The sequence below is a fragment of the Coccinella septempunctata genome, chromosome 5 (genome assembly GCF_907165205.1).
Source record: "Coccinella septempunctata chromosome 5, icCocSept1.1, whole genome shotgun sequence".
NCBI lineage: Eukaryota > Metazoa > Arthropoda > Insecta > Coleoptera > Coccinellidae > Coccinella > Coccinella septempunctata.
Genome location: NC_058193.1, coordinates 36,107,244 through 36,126,235, shown reverse-complemented (window position 1 = coordinate 36,126,235; position 18,992 = coordinate 36,107,244). Strand labels below are relative to the sequence as shown.

At 38.0% G+C, this 18,992-nt stretch overlaps 1 protein-coding gene across 9 annotated transcripts in view; it reads right to left on the bottom strand.

Annotated features, from left to right (window-relative positions):
* LOC123313101 (disintegrin and metalloproteinase domain-containing protein 11) overlaps positions 1-18,992 on the bottom strand; it is a 357,012-nt gene that overhangs the window by 111,059 nt on the left and 226,961 nt on the right. The window lies entirely within an intron of this gene.

The window sequence follows — 18,992 nt, the reverse complement described above, 5'->3', positions numbered from 1 at the left end:
AATCAGGAACTAGTTCTGACGGTCAATATGTATCTCATACATGTTGTTTCCTAGGAACGAAACAAACCTAATCTATTAAAAGGGTGAATGTTTCAAAGTAACACGCCCCTGTTCACATTGTTAAACATTCTCTAACTGTCATTTATCAGGGGAAGGACTATTCAGTTTTTTCTGTATGACGTGTCGTTTCCCAGTTGAAAATGAGAGAGAATATTTTAGTGATCATGAGTTTAAGGAGTACTACAATTTTTTAAAGACGCCCTGAAAAATTTTATGAGGAAAAACAAGGAAAATGACTTACTACATTTATCTTTTAATTTGCAGCGATAATCCTGTCAGTAAAGCATTGATTGAAGAAAATCCACCAATTCGCAACTTTTGAATTCAATAAGACTCTATCGAAAGGTAATAATAAAAGTATTGAAAAGCTCTTTCACACACTGTGAAGGAATATATCAAGAGGTTACCTTTACTTTGAGCCAGAGTACGCTTTTCAGAAGTTATGTTGATGAAAAACTCTGTAAAACCCCTATTTTTCCAAGAATCATAACCAAAAATAGCCGTTTTCGAGATGAGGTTTCGAACCCAAAGAATCTCTTGACTTGTAGTAGATGCAACAATATAAATTGAAAAGAGTTTCATGAACCAATAAAGCCATCAGCATCCACCAATATTTTATATTTGTCTAGAAAGGTATTTTTTTATGTTTGATTATGAGAGTCAGTCCATACAATCCAAATACGGATTTTTATGAATTTTCGACCACTTTTGTTGAATATTTGGAGGAGCTAAGGGATGAACCAACTCGTATAATGAACCTTTCAGTTATGTTACTCGATTTCACATTCTATCCACTTGTCTCACAGAAACTGAAGCTGACAAAACTTCCTTTCTGAAAAGAGGAAAAACTGAAGGCTCTAAAGCAACAAGAAATGTTTGTCCTAGATTAAAAATGTCAAAGGTGTAGGACATCCCTAAGTGGTGAGTTCCAAGCAGACCTAGAATCTACGAATGTTGATCTTTGAACCGTATCACTGCTGACGCGTATCTCCAAACACACCCCATTTAGTTTTTCCAACGTGAAGTAATACAGGAAATTCGAGGAAGGAACTCTTCCACCCATTTACCCAGACAAGAATAATAGGATCACGGAGCTATCTCGTAAGGAAAAGATTTCATCCTCCAAAAATTACGGACAATACTCTTCCAGCAGATAAAATTGTCTCGCATTGATTCACGCCCAGTTAACCTCCTGCACCCCATTTCGGGTCGCGGCATACACTGTGACGTAACTGTACAATGGGCCAATGCACAATTGCACAGTTTTCTATTTTGGACGATGCCGGTCGGGCGTACACATCAGCGATAGCTCTCTCTAAATTGGATCGCTATGCAAAGCCATTATGATGCCGTTGGATTTATGCTTGTTTCGGGATCGCCGATACTCATACGGGGTAGTTTTTTTTTGTCGGGGGTCTCAATCATATCGAACCACCGCTAAATTGTCATTGGGCACAGATACAGGCGACGTAAATCTCCAAGATACGAGGGCCAATATGGCATGATTCAAAACGAAGCGAACAGGATTCTAGAGTTTATGTTTGCCTAGTTCCACTATCTTCCAACTACTCGTACCGTATTTTAACGGTAGATTCTTTAGGTCAAAAGAAACACTTTTTTCCTATACCATTTTTTTCCAATTCGGCCCTGATAAAAAGCTATAGCCATTTTAAGTTTCCATTATGAGCTGTGCCACCCCTGGAAAAATTCAATGACTTTCAGAATAACTAGCTAAATCTGTGGTACTTCACATCTGTGGATCTTTCAAATAGAGGGTTATTCATCCTAAAATTTTTCGAATTTCACCGATACTTTTCAATTTTTGAACATATTCATAAGATAGCGTCCAACATAGTTTCAAGAGTCATGACGTAATGGTCATAATGAGAAAACTAGAAGACGTGGGTGATATCTTGTGTTCTAAAAAGATTCATCAAATAAATGAAAAACCATATTCCGAAATTCATTTCACTCGATGAAACCGTTTGTGAGATAAGACTAAAAATTAAAAAAAAATTCACGGTTTTTCAACAGCCTGTATCTTTTAAACCGAGCCCATTCGGAAAAAATGCTAAAGGAAAAACGTGTTTCTTTTGACCTCAAGAATCACCCTGTATAGAAGCGTAATCTCCAATAGAAATCCCCTCAGGTCCATTCCCAAAATCTGATACAAACCCCGACGAATTATTGTCAACGATTAACCAATAACTTCAGCGTGCTATAAACCCCTTCTCGCATGACTGCCCTTCTTCATCCTTTTCAAAGTATTCAGATCGGCTTATTGACGATAACACGATGTGAAAAAGCTTAATTTTCCCCATGAAGTGACTCTAGAACGTCGGGCGGTGTTCAAAAATGAACGGGATCCATTTTTTGACATTGATAAATTGGGCGATATTCACGAGGTGTGATTAGACAGGCAGGGGCTGAGATGGGTAGCAGTAATAATGGCGCCAAAATATGTCCTGGGCAATGTCCCCAGAGTTCAGATCGATTTTTATCAATCTCTGCTAGTTTGCATTACTATTGTATTATAATGAGGGATTCACTCAACTCGTATGATCCGATCACTAAGTTCTGCATTCTACAGAACGAAAAATTCCCATTCCAACACCATAAATCTCTTTCCAGTCGAATGAACACGTCGGATCTCCTACTCATGCTTCATGAGTTCAACCTTTTCAGACACACAATTGTCACTTCGAGGGTAATTTCCTGAAAATGAATTGGATGTGAACTTGGGAATCACGTAAAGCCCGCTGAAATAACCCTATTTATTGCTGTTATAGTATTCCGCAGATCGGAATAAATTCAAATTGTTTTTATCCCCACGCCGGATCAATTCGAGTAGACGTATATATGCAGATGAAGAAAGAAGTATTGCATAGGTTATTGGGGCTGAAATTGTGTGCACAGGAAATGAGTTCTATTGTGATGGATGATGTTCGAAGATTCCTGGAGCTTTCATTGAAGCCAAGTAACGAGAATGTTGACTAGAAAGATTTACGAAATCTCGAGTGTATATCTCTAAATCTTGAGATACATTGCTCAACAATTGATATTAGCTTCAAGATATTTGTTTTGATCAGATACTGAATGAAGTATGTTCAGTTGATGTTCCTGCGTTTTCTTCATAAAATAATGAATGAAAGAAGAGTTTCCTCGAAAAAATATCACAGTGAAGAAAGTTGAAGGAATAAAAGATGGTAAATCTAGTACTGGGTTGGTCCCACTCTTCTGGGCATACTTTCGATGAGGCAAATTAGGAAAATTGAAGAGTATTGCTTTTCTGTGATATTCTGTTAACTCCATTTATGTGTAGGAGTACCAAAATTGGATTCTTTCAAAAACCAAGTAATGATTTAGGTCCTCAGTTTCACTTGCTTTGTGATATTGTGATTTTTCAGACGGACAAAGCCATATCTCTGTGATGTTATCGTTCTTTGAGGTGAATAATAAATCCCACCCTTTCCAATTTAATTTTCCAAGTTTTTTCACATAGGCCGAAGTCATCTATTCATCGAACCTATAAATGGAGATTTATCATCCCTGGGCCTACATAGTTGAAAGGGATAATGTACGGTGTAGCCGGTAATCATACATAGTTTATGAGGATATCACGCTCTATCAGCAGGTCCGCACAGCCCTGCTTAGCGTGGACCCTTGTAATCTTTGGTCCTTTGTGCTCCGATCAATTCTCATGCGAAACCAATCTGCCCGCAGAAAAATACGGGAAGAGCGTCGCATTTTGCGATACATATACAGCGTTGCGGTTATTTCACCACATTCTACTTCTATTCGTTATTCAAAAATCGAATGAACAAACTACAGGCAGAAAACTGGTGAAAATGGTCCGATGATGGTTTCCGGGGATGTAAAAATGCATAAACTGGTTGGAAAATACCTGGAAATACGAGGATGTATTGATATCTAGTTAGGCTAGACCAGTTCCATGCATAAAAAAAATATTGCGTTATCCTAGCAACGACCAATAACTCATTAGAAGTGTCAGTGTGAAGTTTGAGGTCGAAAAAGTAAATCAGAGTTACGCAATAAATTGAAAGAAAGAAGACGTCCACCGAAATTGTGAAAATCGAAAAATTGGAGTATCGAGCCATCATCAAGTAACCGTATTTAAAAGGGTTAAGAGGTAAGCAGATTTACGAAGATATGCTTAATACCCTTGGTGAGCAATGTCATTCGTATGCGACCGTGTAAAATTGGACTGCAAGCTTCAAAAGAGGTAAATTTTCCATTGAAGATGATGACCGATCGGGAAGGCCAGCTTCTGGTCTTCTGTGTCAGTCACCAAAAATATCGATGCAGTTCATGACATGATTTTATCAGACTGTCGAATTGGGCTAAAACGGATATCTGAAGCACTTAATATTTCATTCGGAGGCGTTCATCATATAGTTCACGTCAATTTGGACGTGAGAAAAATTGCTGCAAAATGGATCCCCAAATGTTTGAATGTTGACTAGAAGCGTGCAAGGGTAGAAGCATCGCGTTCGATCTGTGCTCGATTTGAAAACGATGTAGACTTCTTAAACCGAATTGTTACTATGGATGAGACTTGGGTACATTTCAACGATCCAGAAACAAAGCAACAATCGATGGAATGGCGACACTCTTGTTCTCCAAAACTTAAGAAGTTTTGTGTCCAAAAATCTGCTGGAAAAGTTCTTGCTTCAGTTTCTTGGAATTGCCATGGAGTAATCATGATTGATTTTTTGAATAAAGGTAGAACAATAACCGGAGATTACTATTCGACATTACTGACCACTCTAAGGTATTAAATTAAAGAGAAAAGACGCGGAAAGCTATCCAAAGATGTTTTGTTTTTGCAGGACAACGCCCCTGCACACAAATTTCATGCTGCCATGCAAAAAATTCGTAATTTAGGGTTTGAATTGCTACAACACCTCCCTTTTTCAAAAGATTTGGCTCCATCCGACTCTCTCCATCTCTTTCCTCAACTGAAAAAAAGTTTAAGGGGTCGTAAATTTTCTTCCAAAGAGGAGGTAATAGAAGCTGTGGAGGTCTGGTTTACAGAGCAAGAAGAAACATTTTTTCTGAAAGGTCTAGAGACGTTGCAGGTTCGCTGTAATAAATGTATCCAATTGAGAGGAGAATATGTTGAGTAATAAAATATTTTGAATTGAAATTTTGTTTGGTTCTATAGTAGCCTAAGAATTTTTCAATATATCCTCGTGAGGCTTCCTGAAATTTGTATTTTTTTCAGTCTAAATTTATTCAATCTCCATTCCTCCTGTAGTAACACTTGAGAGGAAAATGAGCCGTGATTGATTACTTCTCACGAAGCTCATCCAGCTCCCAGCTCCATTATAACGCTCACAATAGCCACAAATCAGCTCCGCAATTCTCCAAATCTTACAAAGTGATAACATCCCACCAATTAGCCGCGAAATCCAGGTCGTTCCCAACGCAAGAATGAAAATTTTCATTACAGCCAGAATAACAACGCGCACAAAAGAGGGCCCGGAGAAAAAAGGATTTTCAGCGATGAAAGAAAAACTATTTCCCGGAATAAAGGCTCGTGATAGATTACCAGACAGTGTGGACGATCGTGTCCCAGCGATGAGCTTGATAGAAACATATTTCACTGCAAATTGAATGAAAGGCGTATTTCTGATGATGTTTCAGGGGCCGGAGGATTGGGAACGAAGCCTCTGATTGAGATTTAATGAGAGTTCGGCCGAGGGGAGGCTGCGGCGATACGTTATGAATGATTCTGTCGGAGGATAAATGGGAATTTCTAGGGGGTGATCGATATTTGTGGTTAACGTCGAAAGAAATAATTTCGAGAGTAATGGGGAGAGAGTGGAAAGCCACATTGATTTATTAAATCGAATTTCCAAAAATGCACATATGTAAATGTTGATATTTTGGTCCCTCATTCCGTCAGGAACCAATCAAGATGTTAAAAATGTTTCGCGCTGATAATAATTTGGTAGCTGTAACATCAAAGCTCACACCGTCTAACGCAAACGATGCAGCTAAGTTATGGGGATAGCTCGAAGTTATTTTGGAGATATTGGTATTCGTGCGAGTCTAGCTTTTCCACCAAGTCGTAATTTCCTTTGATCCTTAATAACCTGGAACATCCAATATGTGTGCCTTCTTGCGCTTGACTAATATAAGTGGCTGTTCCTGGATATGTGCAATAAATTTCTGAGAAGAGGTTTCATAACGGTTAAGGGGAGGAATTATAACGATCCTTAGATGTTTGCTTGATTTCTAAAAATGTCTTCTGGGGAGAAATGGGGTTGATGCGAGGGAGATGTCAATTTGGTGGCCTTCGTGAGATTCTGGATTAACAGAAACGGGGCCTGAGATCATGAATCATTATTATATTTGATGGAATAGTATATTTTTGAAAAAATAGAGGATCTTGTTAATAAATGGATAATTTAAACTGCTGAAAATGAGAACTTTATGCCCATTATAGCAGCAGTGTTTCAAGTACGATTACGAGCATTAGACACAGTGCTCTGCTGTATATTTTGTCCTTTGGAGCATCGAGAATGTGCGAAGCCATTGACGAGACTTGGTTGGCCTCCTCGTCTCCCTGTTGCCTTCCAGTGCACTTCTTCCGATGGTTCAACGATGTGAACGTAACAACCACAACATTTTCCTCGTCTGGTATCTTCTCTATGCGCCATATGAGGCCATTTACACAACGTTGTTCTACATGACTTGTAATCCACTACTATGTAGAATTCACTGTTCAACGAACTTCATATTACGGCTGACGCAGTCAACAGGGCTTCCTGTGTTATTTTGTCTACCAAACCGGAGACGTGGAATCTAGATTCCACCACGCAGAACGTCTCCCCCAACTGCACCGCATTCATCCAGAAGTTTCACGAGTTGTTACGTATAAGACAAACGAACGAATTACTCGAATCACTTGCTTCCCTCAATTTTGCATAGTTCAAAAACGGCTAGGCAGATAAAACTACAATGGTGGGTTTAATTTTGAACGGAGTTTTCGATTCAGTTCGGGAACTGGAGGCTCTATATAGTTGCGAGGAAATGGAGAAGTTGGAACGGAAGTGTACGCTGCTCATCGTTCCAGAAAAACTAGTTGGGAAAACTGGAGCAATTCCTTGTTATATTGTGGAATAACTATATCCAACAATATCTAACGAACTTTCCGGTGCGTCCAATTTCTCTTTTTTTTAGGATATAAAGAACTGTATGGTCTGTATGTAATCGCAATTAACCAATAGGTGTACGAGGATGTATTACAATAACCGGAGATTACTATTCAACATTACTGACCACTTTACGAGAAAAAAATAAAGAGAAAAGCCATCCAAAGGTGTTTTGTTTCTACAGGACCACGCCCATGCAGACAAACTGATGTTGCCAAGCAAAAAAGTCGTGATTTAGGGTTGGAATTACTAAAACACCCCCCATATTCACCAGATTTGGCTCCATCATCTCTTTCCTCAACTGAAAAAAAGTTTAACAGGTTGTTAATTTTCTTTTGTGTAGGCTCCACCTCCTCAGAAGCTAACGATATGTTCCCTCGCTGACCACGACTCGTAAAAATAACTCATACTCCATCTGCTCTTCACAATTTGGGCTTCTCGATCCCAGAAATGCGCCAGTCCAGATTGATTCCAGCCTTGGGCGAGCGATGTCTCTCCGATGGCTATTCCAACGAGCTTTTCGAACGGCCAAATCTCATTTTACCAGTACACAAACAGGACAGAACGTGTAATTTGGCCTGGAACAATGGCCGAGGACTAACGATGTGTCGTTAGTGTCGACTCAAAAGCGACCAACGGAGTTTGTGATTGAAATAGCGGGCGGATCGGCGAACGGCTTGATTTGGAACATTCGGATACCCGGATGAAATATTGTTTATACCGCACATTGATAGTATTTTGATGAAGAGGCGGATTGATTATGCCGGAACGTGCTGGCGCAAAAGTTGAACCGATGGCCAGGCTTTTGCTGAGAAGAAAATTGGAAATGCAGTATTTTACTCAGGGACCAAATCATTCGAATAGGAATAGGAGTCGTGCGAATACTGAAACCAAGAAGCTACATTTCTAATGATTAATTGAGATAACCTACAGACCATACAGTTCATTATACAAGGATATATTGAAAAATTCTTAGCCTACTATAGAACCAAACGAAATTTCAATGTCAAAACATTTTATGACTCAACATATTCTCCTATTAATTGGATATATTAATTACAGCGAACCTGCAACGTCTTTAGATCTTTCAAAAAAATGTTTCTTCTAGCTCTGCAAACCAGACCTTCCCAGCTTTTATTACCTCCTCGTTGGAAGACAATTTACGACCTTTTAAACTTTTTTTTCAGTTGGGGAAAGAGATAATAGTCGGATGGAACCAAATCTGGTGAAAAAGGGGGTTTTCTAATAATTTAAACCCCAAACCATGATTTTTTGCATAGCAACATAAGCTCTGTGTGCAGGGCCGTTGTTCTGCAAAAACAAAACACCTTTGGATAGCTTTCTGCGTCTTTTCTTTCAAATTTTTTTCCGTATAGTGGTCAGTAATGTCGAATAGTAATCTACGGTTATGGTTTTACCCTTATTCAAAAAATCAATCATGATTATTCCATGGCAATCCCAAAAAACTGAAGCAAGAACTTTTCCAGCAGATTTTTGCATACGAAACTTAGGTCTTGGAGAATCAGAGTGTAGCCATTTCATCGATTGTTGCTTTGTTTCCGGATCGTAGAAATATACCCAAGTCTCATCCATAGTAACAATTCGGTTTAAGAAGTCTACATCGTTTTAAAATCGAGCACAGAAAAAGAAAAAAAAAGTAAATTCATACAGAGATGAAATAATTCAGAGATAGAATGATTCAGAGATAAAATGAGAGATAGCAGGAGATAGCGATTGAAACATTGTCGTGTTGGTTTCAACGAATTGAAAATGATGCTACAAATCATCGAAGCATTCAGCAGAGTTCAGATTACCACAAGTAAAACCGGGTAGAGTTCCAGAAGCGGGTTAGGTGGCGCAGCATTCAGGACCCGGAGATGGAAGTGGCATGGCGTCCATTCAGATGACAAACCCGCCGAAATCATTTGCTGTTTGTCGCCGCTGAAGGGTATTATTTACGCCCGGCCATTATTTTATGCCATTTTCATGTTAATTGGAGACCCCGGTAGTTTATTGTCTTGATCTGCTAACTCAATTTAAATTGTATGGAAGCGGGAAGGACGCAGCCAAATTCGGTACCGTTGTTCGCCGATGGCGCTCCCTAGACGCCGTAATTTCAGCTGCTGGCTGTGTTAGTTATAAAGCAATTACTTGCTAATGCATTTTTGAGCCGGGTCAAGATATTAATTCTAGCAGTCCCCGCGTCGTCTTGTTCGGACTGCGACTACCCAAGTGGTTCTTGTCGCGCGTGGCTTAGTGAACGTAATGTAATTTCCTCCTTCAATTATGCCTTTGAGGAAATTGTGTCCTAAGAACCTCTGGCTGATACGCGCTGTGTTTTTGTGGGAAGAGAAATGATGCTCCTTCGTACAATATGCAGAATTATCTTATATCAGATTATTTCAGCACTATATGAAGTGTTTTTGATCTGCGTGAAGATGAGAAACAAAAATATCACCAAATATACTCAAAAGTGTCAGCATATCCCGAAAAGCCGTCAGGAAAAGTAAAAAAAATCAGATTTTCTTGAAAAACCTTCTTTGTAAGCCTCAAATTATTTTGCGTCAATCATGAAAGTTGTACATCGTGATATTTTCTATAAGTTTTGTTCGAAACAATTTTTGATACTTTCAACCGTTTTTGAGATAGAGAGCGATGAATACGAGGAGCTCAGCTTTTCATGCCAAAGCTAGTCTACAATATATTCTGCGATTTAGTCATTTGAGTGTCTTTAAATAGCCGTTTGCCTTTTGAGGCTGACCTGCTTATTGCTCTGATTTCTATAGTAGTTACCCTAGCAATCACTGAAATGATTATGAATTAATGTTAAACCTACCTCAAATAAGAAGTGTAGGATATAAGCAGTATCAAAATCTGAAAGGCTCAAGTATTTCCATTTGACTACACTTTTTATTGTATTTTTGACCTCCTGTAGACACTCGGCTATTGAGCACACTTGGAATCAGTTAAAAAACCTGACAGAAACAATTCAAGAACTCTTCACTGAAGTTTTTTGTTTGAATTTTTGAGAGAACTGATTTTGTGATTCAGATTTTCCATATTTAAAAATCTGATATAAGCAGTATCAAAATCTGAAAGGCTCAAGTATTTCCATTTGACTACACTTCTTATTGTATTTTTGACCTCCTGTAGACACTCGCCTCATCGATGAAAAGCATACCTTATGGTACCATTTTTTTTCTTCTACACTGAGTGTGAGGCTAGAGTCAAGCATTGTGGCGCTTAATGCTACCATGAATGCACAAATCTACACAGAAGAAGCCATTCCTCCCTTTCATGCTGCTATTGGGCAAAATTTCATATTTTAGACGATAATACGCCACGCCAACGTGAGAAAAATGTCGATGAAGCTCTGGAAATTCATAGTAATGCGCATTTAGCCCTGCCCCCTTGGTTTACAGACCTTAATTCTATTGAGCACACTTGGAATCAGTTAAAAAAGCTGACAGAAACACTTCAAGAACTCTTCACTGAAGTTTATTGTTCGAATTTTTGAGAGAACTGATTTTGTGATTCAGATTTTCCATATTTAAAAATTTGATGGGAAAAACTAAAACAGTCCGAAATTTCTGAACTTCTTCAACTTTTGTGGGGCAGTATATATGAGCTTCATATTCCCCATGGAACTCTCGAAGAAACATTCATTTCCACATGATCCCATTCAATTCCGACAACAATAAGATTTCGTACGAATCACATACCGCTTGCACCGCGTCCCGTAAACTCATATTTTATAATGAAAATTGGTTCTTCAGCAGTTGCGAGAAGGCAAACTCCGATGAAATATACCCCGGTGTACCTCGAACGGAGAGAAATAAAGTCGTGAATCAAAATGCACAAAAACCACACACCAACGTCTCGAACGTCTGATTTATGTCGATCCTCACTTAAGCGTTTCGATCTGCAGACGTGAATCGGGAATTTTATCGGGCCATGAATTCAATTTTCGAACAGGAAATTCTTCAGATCTGCCGGGGATGGGTTCATTTACGTTTCTTGAAAATTTTAGTGTTCATCTCGAAAATATTAATACGTTATGCAGTCGCCAATCAATTGAGGTATTTTTTCCACTTCTCACAGCTCAGTACCTTGAAATTTCGTTGTTCGTGCCTACTCTGAAAATTTTCCGGAGAAAACTTTTCTAAGACATTTCTTGGCTACTGAGCACTTACTGTGCAAGCATCCCCTTTTAGATATGGAGTGTCAAAAATGAGAAGGTTTTTCACGCTTTCGTCGATATAATCAATAGGACAAAAGATATTTCCATGAAATTCTCTATGTATTAATGGGCTTTCACTATTCTGAACATAAAAATAAGCTCATGCGCTTAAAATTCGTTTGAGTGGTATTTTTAGAAGTAATCACACCAAAACTCACCACTGTAGCTTCTCTCAAGATGCCTCCTGCATTTTTGTCGCATCTTCAGTAAACACCCAGTATATTCATGTCATTAGATGCTCGTACACAATGTTTTCTTACATATTCATGAGTTTCACATAGTAAACAGGATGACTCTTTGACTCGTACAAATATTTTAACAATAGATTCTTGAAGTCAAAAGAAACCCTTTTTTCTTTAATATTTTTTACGAATCTGCTCGGTTTAAATTATACAGGCTGTTGAAAAACCATAAAAAATGTAATTTTTAGTTCTATCTCACAAAAGGTTTTATCGAATGAAATGAATTTCGGAATATAGTTTTTCATTTATTCGATTAATCTTTTCCAAACACAAGATATCACCCACGTCTCCCAGTTTTCTCATTATGGCCATTACCTACCATAAAAATGCCAAAAATTCAAAGAACCGAACTCTTGAAAATGAGTTCAACCCTATCTAAAAAATATTTGAGCGTTTTGTATAATAATATCATTCTTCATATTTTCTCTTATCTATAATGCGCCGTTTTCGAGATATGCGACTTAAAAAATTACAAAGTATCTGTGAAACTTGAAAAATTGGGTACTCTGACCGAATGCAACTCCTTTTAAAAGATCCACAGATGCGTAGTGTCACAGATTTAGGTAATTATTCTGAAGATAACTTTGTTTTTCCATGGCTGGCACAGCTCATTAGAAAATCTTAAAATGGCAATATCTTTTCATCAGGCCCGATCTGAAAAAATATTATAGTATAGGAAAAAAGTGTCTTTTTTGACTTCAAGAATCCACTGTTGAAATATTTGTACTAATCAAAGACTCACCTTGTATTATTTTCGACGTGACAGGTATGATCTCATTCTGGATTCTGCTCAGTTCATACCCACGTGAAAACTTGAAATTGCGTCCCACCATCATTTTTCTTTCTGCCTCTAGAACCAACCGAACGTATCTATCCATCGGAAAAATTGAAAACTCCTTTTTCTTCCTCTCTCTCCCTCTCCTAGCAAACTTCGAGACGTCTCTGAAACTGATTAGATGGAAACTTTGGCGTTATGCAAACAACAAAGAAGTACTCTCTTCTGTTTATTACATAAGGTGAACTTTGCCTCGACAACTTCATTATTGCCGTAGCAGCGGCAATTCGATGTTCAAAGGATGCTTCGTAAAAATTTTCGCCATTATGGATCCGTCCGGAGTGTCGAGTCCTAATTAAGACGGTGAGGAGGCGGTGAAAGAAAACGTCAGACACCTTGTCGTCCCACTCAGAAGGTGGCTACAGAGTAACTCGAATGTTCACTAATCATAAGCGCGAAAGGTTTCGTTTCGATCATAATTATGCGGCTGCCATGAAGAGAATGCTAAGAATCCTACTTTGAGGTTTTTCCCTTGTTGTTTTGTCGTCGTAGTTCATGAAAAATTTTCGCGAGTAAGACACAGAGGCTCTGGGGAAAACTCAACAGTTTGTTCGATATTGATTTGAGGATATTCGTGATGAATTGTCTGTAGAATGCAGTGTGAAGTTGATTCACAATGAAACAATTATATACGAGGATGTATTGATATCTAGTTAGCCTAGACCAGTTCCATGCATAAAAAAAATATTGCGTTACTATAGCAACAACTCATCAGAAGTGTCAGAGTAGAGTTTGAGGTCAAAAAGTAAACCAGAGTTATGCAATAAATTAAAAGAAAAAAGATGTCCACCGAAATTGTGAAAATTGAAAAATTGGAGTATTTAAAAGGGTTGAGAGGTAAGCAGATTTACGAAGATATGCTTATACCCTTGGTGATTAATGTCCTTCGTATGCGACCGTGAAAAATTGGACTGCAAGCTTCAAAAGAGGTAAATTTTCCATTGAAGATGATGACCGATCGGGAAGGCCAGTTTCTGTGTCAGTCCACAAAAATATCGATGCAGTTCATGACATGATTTTATCAGACCGTCGAATTGGGCTAAAACGAATATCTGAAGCACTGAATATTTCATTCGAAGGCGTTCATCATATAGTTCACGTCAATTTGGACATGAGAAAAATTGCTGCAAAATGGATCCCCAAATGTTTGAATGTTGACCAGAAGCGTGCAAGGGTAGAAGCATCGCGTTCGATCTGTGCTCGATTTGAAAACGATGTAGACTTTTTAAACCGAATTGCTACTTTGGATGAGACTTGGGTACATTTCTACGATCCAGAAACAAAGCAACAATCGATGGAATGGCGACACTCTGGCTCTCCAAGACCTAAGAAATTTCGTGTCCAAAAATCTGCTGGAAAAGTTCATGCTTCAGTTTTTTGGGATTGCCATGGAGTAGTCATGATTGATTTTTTGGTTAAGGGTAGAACAATAACCGGAGATGACTAGTCGACATTACTGACCACTCTACGGCAAAAAATTAAAGAGAAAAGACGCGGAAAGCTATCCAAAGGTGTTTGGTTTTGCAGGACAAAGCCCCCGCACACAAATTAAATGTTGCCATGGAAACACTTCGTGATTCAGGGTTTGAATTACTAGAACACCCCCCTTATTCACCAGATTTGGCTCCACTCGACTTTCATCCCTTTCCTCAACTGGAAAAAAGTTTAAAAGGTCGTAAATTTTCTTCCAACGAGGAGGTAATAAAAGCTGTGGAGGTCTGGTTTGCAGAGCAAGAAGAAACAGTTTTTTTTCAAAGGTCTAGAGACGTTGCAGTTTCGCTGTAATAAATGTATCCAATTAAGAGGAGAATTTGTTGAGTAATAAAACATTTTGACATTGACATTTTGTTTGGTTCTATAGTAGGCTGAGAATTTTTCAATATATCCTCGTATATCTCATTTGATTTCTATATACAGGTATAAAAAAATTATGAAAGTTGTAAAGAAGGCTGTTCACCCCCCCTATTGGCACTTTTCATAGAAACCTACGTTTTTAATGGAACATCCTCTGCTACCGATTGTCCAAATCAATATTTAATCAACAGAATCTCCAATCCGGATACCTTTGGAATGACAAGCAATAAAAATCAGTCGAGGAACGAGGATGAGGGATGATCCATGGTGAATTCGAAATCAGAGAGTGATCCAACAATGAAAACAAGGAGACCATCGCCCCCATCCGAAAACACAATAGCATCCCTCCGACCATCCCCTCGGAAGGCATTAATCATAGAAATGAGAAGGGGCATCAGTGCCACTAGGAACATTCGCATCCGTCCCGAATTTATGACAGTATATAATAAATTTACGAGTATAACCACTCGATTCCGAAGGTACGGAATTAAAATTCTTCATTTTATGCCGGCGGTACAGACGGAAAAAAACGCCCGACATCTGAGAGATGAGCGACCGAGGCAGGAATCCAAATCTTTATGTGGATATCGTAAAATTTAGCGGGGGTTATCGTCATTTGAAGTCTTATGGGTCATCTCGACCCGTCCCATCTACAATTTGGAGTTTCATGGAGTTAATCATGACATTTCTCGAGCGAAGCTAAAATCTCACGTCAGAAATGTCGAAATTTCTACAAGAGGATGCTGATTATGCAAAATATTTCGATGAAACAATTTCCGAATTATAACCAGTAATCAAAGATTATAGAGTAGGAAGATAGGAAACACCCTCATATCTCTAGTACCAACAACCGACTACATTTTGGCCAGTAAAAACACATTTATTTGATGATGAGATGGCGCTCAAAGATTATAGAGTAGAAAGATAGGAAACGCCCTCATATCGCTAGTACTAAAAACCGACTACATTTTGGCCAGTGAAAACACATTTGACAATGAGATGGCGCTGAAAACGTATTATCAATACAGAAAAACTGCTTAATAACAGTTTTCTCTTTTATAATTGATGGGCGCGAAATTCGAATTCTATTCCTCGTATTCCTGAGCGACAAAACGAAAGGATGGTTTTGTTTTGTGACCAGGATGTTAGTTTTCACCTGAACATTGTTTGAAATCGATTGGTATCAATGAAATACGCTGTTGGATGTGATAAATTTTTATTTGAAATCTATAAAAAATTCACAAAAATTTGAAATTATGGACAACGAATAGAGCTTTGACTAAGATACAAGAGTACTTGGTTATCTGCTATAGTTACGTGAAAGGTGTTTTTTCTGTGAAAAAGTTTCGAATTAATAAATTGAGTTGAATTTTTACAATTTATATCAGAAATTGATATGAACCAATATTCAATTTACCGTCATATGATACATATTTCCGTTACTTACATATTATTTACAAAATTTTCAGAACCACAATTGAAAAAATCCTTACAGAGCCTTACAAGCCTTGTATTCAAGCCCGTCAGTATAACTTCTTCATGCTTTTTCATGATTTCTTCATGGTATGGCCTCTTTATGACACAATATACAAATTGATTGACGAATGAACACTCACAGAAGGTTTCATAAAACTTTGACTTTCCAAACAACAATTTGATAGTCACCCGATTCCCGAATCGAAATCCATAAAACTTTTGCATTTCTGAATATATTGAAGGCAATTGAGAATCTTTGAATGGACATGTAAAAGTCATAATTTCCCCTAAATGAGCCCTTCATGTAAGGGATGCTTCCTGCATACAACAATTCACGTGGATAAACAGTTCTCAATCGACTTGCAGTAAAATGTTCATTACACATGCTGTAGTCAGTAGTGTTTGCAGGACTTTACGCCCTGAAAATTTTATCCACTTCGTAGCACTGAAAACAAAAATCAATGAATGACCGAGTCACATGTTACCAGTTAATACTTACATTCCAATTTTCCTTAGTAAAATTCGTTTTATTTGATCCACAGTTCTTCACCATACAATAATTTTAGAACGATATTCTGAGGTTTTCGCCAAGAAATTAGACAACAATTTCAATAATCAGCAACTAGAACGGGCTCGAAAAACAAAAGGCGATACGAGGTTGTCCATGGATACGAGAATCAAAACATTCAAAACCGGTTTGATCGAAATGGCCATCTGACTCTGACATCTCGCAAAATTTCATATGTCCCTCGAATTAAAATTTCAACCAGTCTTAGAGCCTTAAAAACACATTTGAAACACAGATGGCGCTCACATCACTCTAGTCGCTTCGTTTCCTATCTTTCTAATCTATAATCTTTGATGGCGCTGAAAACGTTTTGTCAATACAGTGACTCTATCAAACACAGTGGCGACAATTGGAAATTTAGCAAGAATATGGCGGCTTAGAAGCCCAGATTTCAATGCTATGATCTCTAATTCGGATTGCGGATCGGCTCACGTCACGTCACGTGACCAAATCCGGCATATTCTCGCCACTGTCTCGTTAGAGTCACTGTAATTGTCACTACAAAGAACTGTTCACTAACAGTTTTCTGTTTTATAATTGAGGGGCGCGAAATTCGAAGTCTATTCCTTTTATTGAATTTCAATATCATTTACAAATATGTATTCAAAATTATGATTAAGAAATAGAGCAAATGAATGGCCATCTGAAATCTTACAAAATTTCATATGTTTCCGCAAATGGCCCCTCAAATTAATATTTTAAGAAGTCTGAGGGTCTTAGTAACACATTTGAAACACGAGATGGCGCTCACATCATTTTAGTCGATTCGTTTCCCATCTTTCTACTCTTATTTTGATAAATAGAAGGATACACCCTTCTGGATGGCAGTTTGTTCTGTTTCTTGAGTTTTCAGTCCAAGGGGGAAGTATTTCAACTACTTTATTTTCAACGATAGTTATCATTAATGAGAAAATACATCTGTCAACCCGATTTCCAATACAATTCACCGAGACAAACGCATAGAAACGACTGAAAGATAAATCATTCGATATCTCAGTTATGACGTTCTATTAGTTGGACATTCTTACATCGTTTTCTTCCCGAAATGGGGGATAATCTTGGGAAAGCCGGGGGGCCGGGGCCCCATCGGACTCGTGCGAGTTTTTCAAATCGCCATCTTATTGTTTGGACGTTTCCTTCCATTAGTCAAGCTGTCATCCGCTCCTGGACGGAATTCGTCCAAGGGTTCGCGCTGTATTATTCCCGTCTAAACAACCGTCTTTCAGGCGGTCCTGTGGGAATCTTATCCCGTCCCAGCGAAGGGGTTCGCAGGATCGTAACGAGCCGGGAGAATGATACGCCTTAAACGGATCTCCGCAGTTTTGGGAGATGCGGAAGCTCGGGGATGTTCAACCGCAATCATACGAGAAGCTGCTAAAGTGTTTATGATGGATGGAATCGTTAAAATTTGGAATAGTTCAAGGAAAATTTCTCTAAAACCCATTTTATGGAAGTATAATACTTAGTTGAAGCAAATTTCAACTCTACAGTCATTTTCTATGCTGTTAGCAGTGTTATTTGAACACGGGTGAATTTTGACAGATTTTAATAACTAAAATTTGCGAATATCAAAAATGAAATTGGGAAAAATTGGTGATGTTTTTCACCAGTTGATTATGGTGACTGGTGACCCAGCATTTATGTTCACCTGTTCATAGAATTAGATTTTTCCTATGATTAGTATTTCAGGAAATAAATCACTTTTAGTGAAAAATTTCGAATAAATTGTTCAACTTTGAGAAGCTGTAGCAGTCAGAAAAGAGGCAATAGATATATGCTTATTCTTTTAAGTGATTGATTGATCCTTTGCGAATAGAAAAATCTATCTTTCATTCACCTACCGCGAACAGTTTAGATTTTATGTTTTTTTCCGCAAGGTCCAAAAATTCCGACTTTACATGGATCATAACTTGAAAACTAATCCTTTCAGCAAAATTATGTTTGCGTATTCGTAATCAACGCCCTCGATTCAGTTAATACTCCAATTTTGATAGAAATCGGAGAGATCGAAAATTTTTCAAATTTTCCATACATATGCATGGAAAAATTGCGATTTTTCGAAAAAAATTTTTGGTCTCCGATCGAAACCAAATTAATACTGTCGACTGATTCGGGGGCGTAGATAACGAATATGCAATTAGATATTTTTAAAAAAATTTACTTTTCAAGTTATGGTCGATGGAGAATTCGAGATTTTGGACCTTCGCGGTAAAAATCATAAAATCTAAACTGTTACAGGCAGATCGATGAAATGTGGTTTTTTCTATTTGCAAAGGATCAATCGATCCCAAAAAAAGATCATCATATGTCCAGTGCTTTCTTTCTGTCTGCTACAGCTGCTCAAAGTTGTCCAATTTTTACGAATTTTTCCATTAAAAGTGATTTTTTTCCCAAAATTATGATCCTACAAAAATTCCAATTGCATATTCGTGATCTACGACCTCGAGTTAATCAGTAAAATGATCTGGGTCGGTATAGCTAGTTGGATAATTTTTTTTGTACTTTAGATTTTATGATTTTTTTTCCGCTAAGGTCC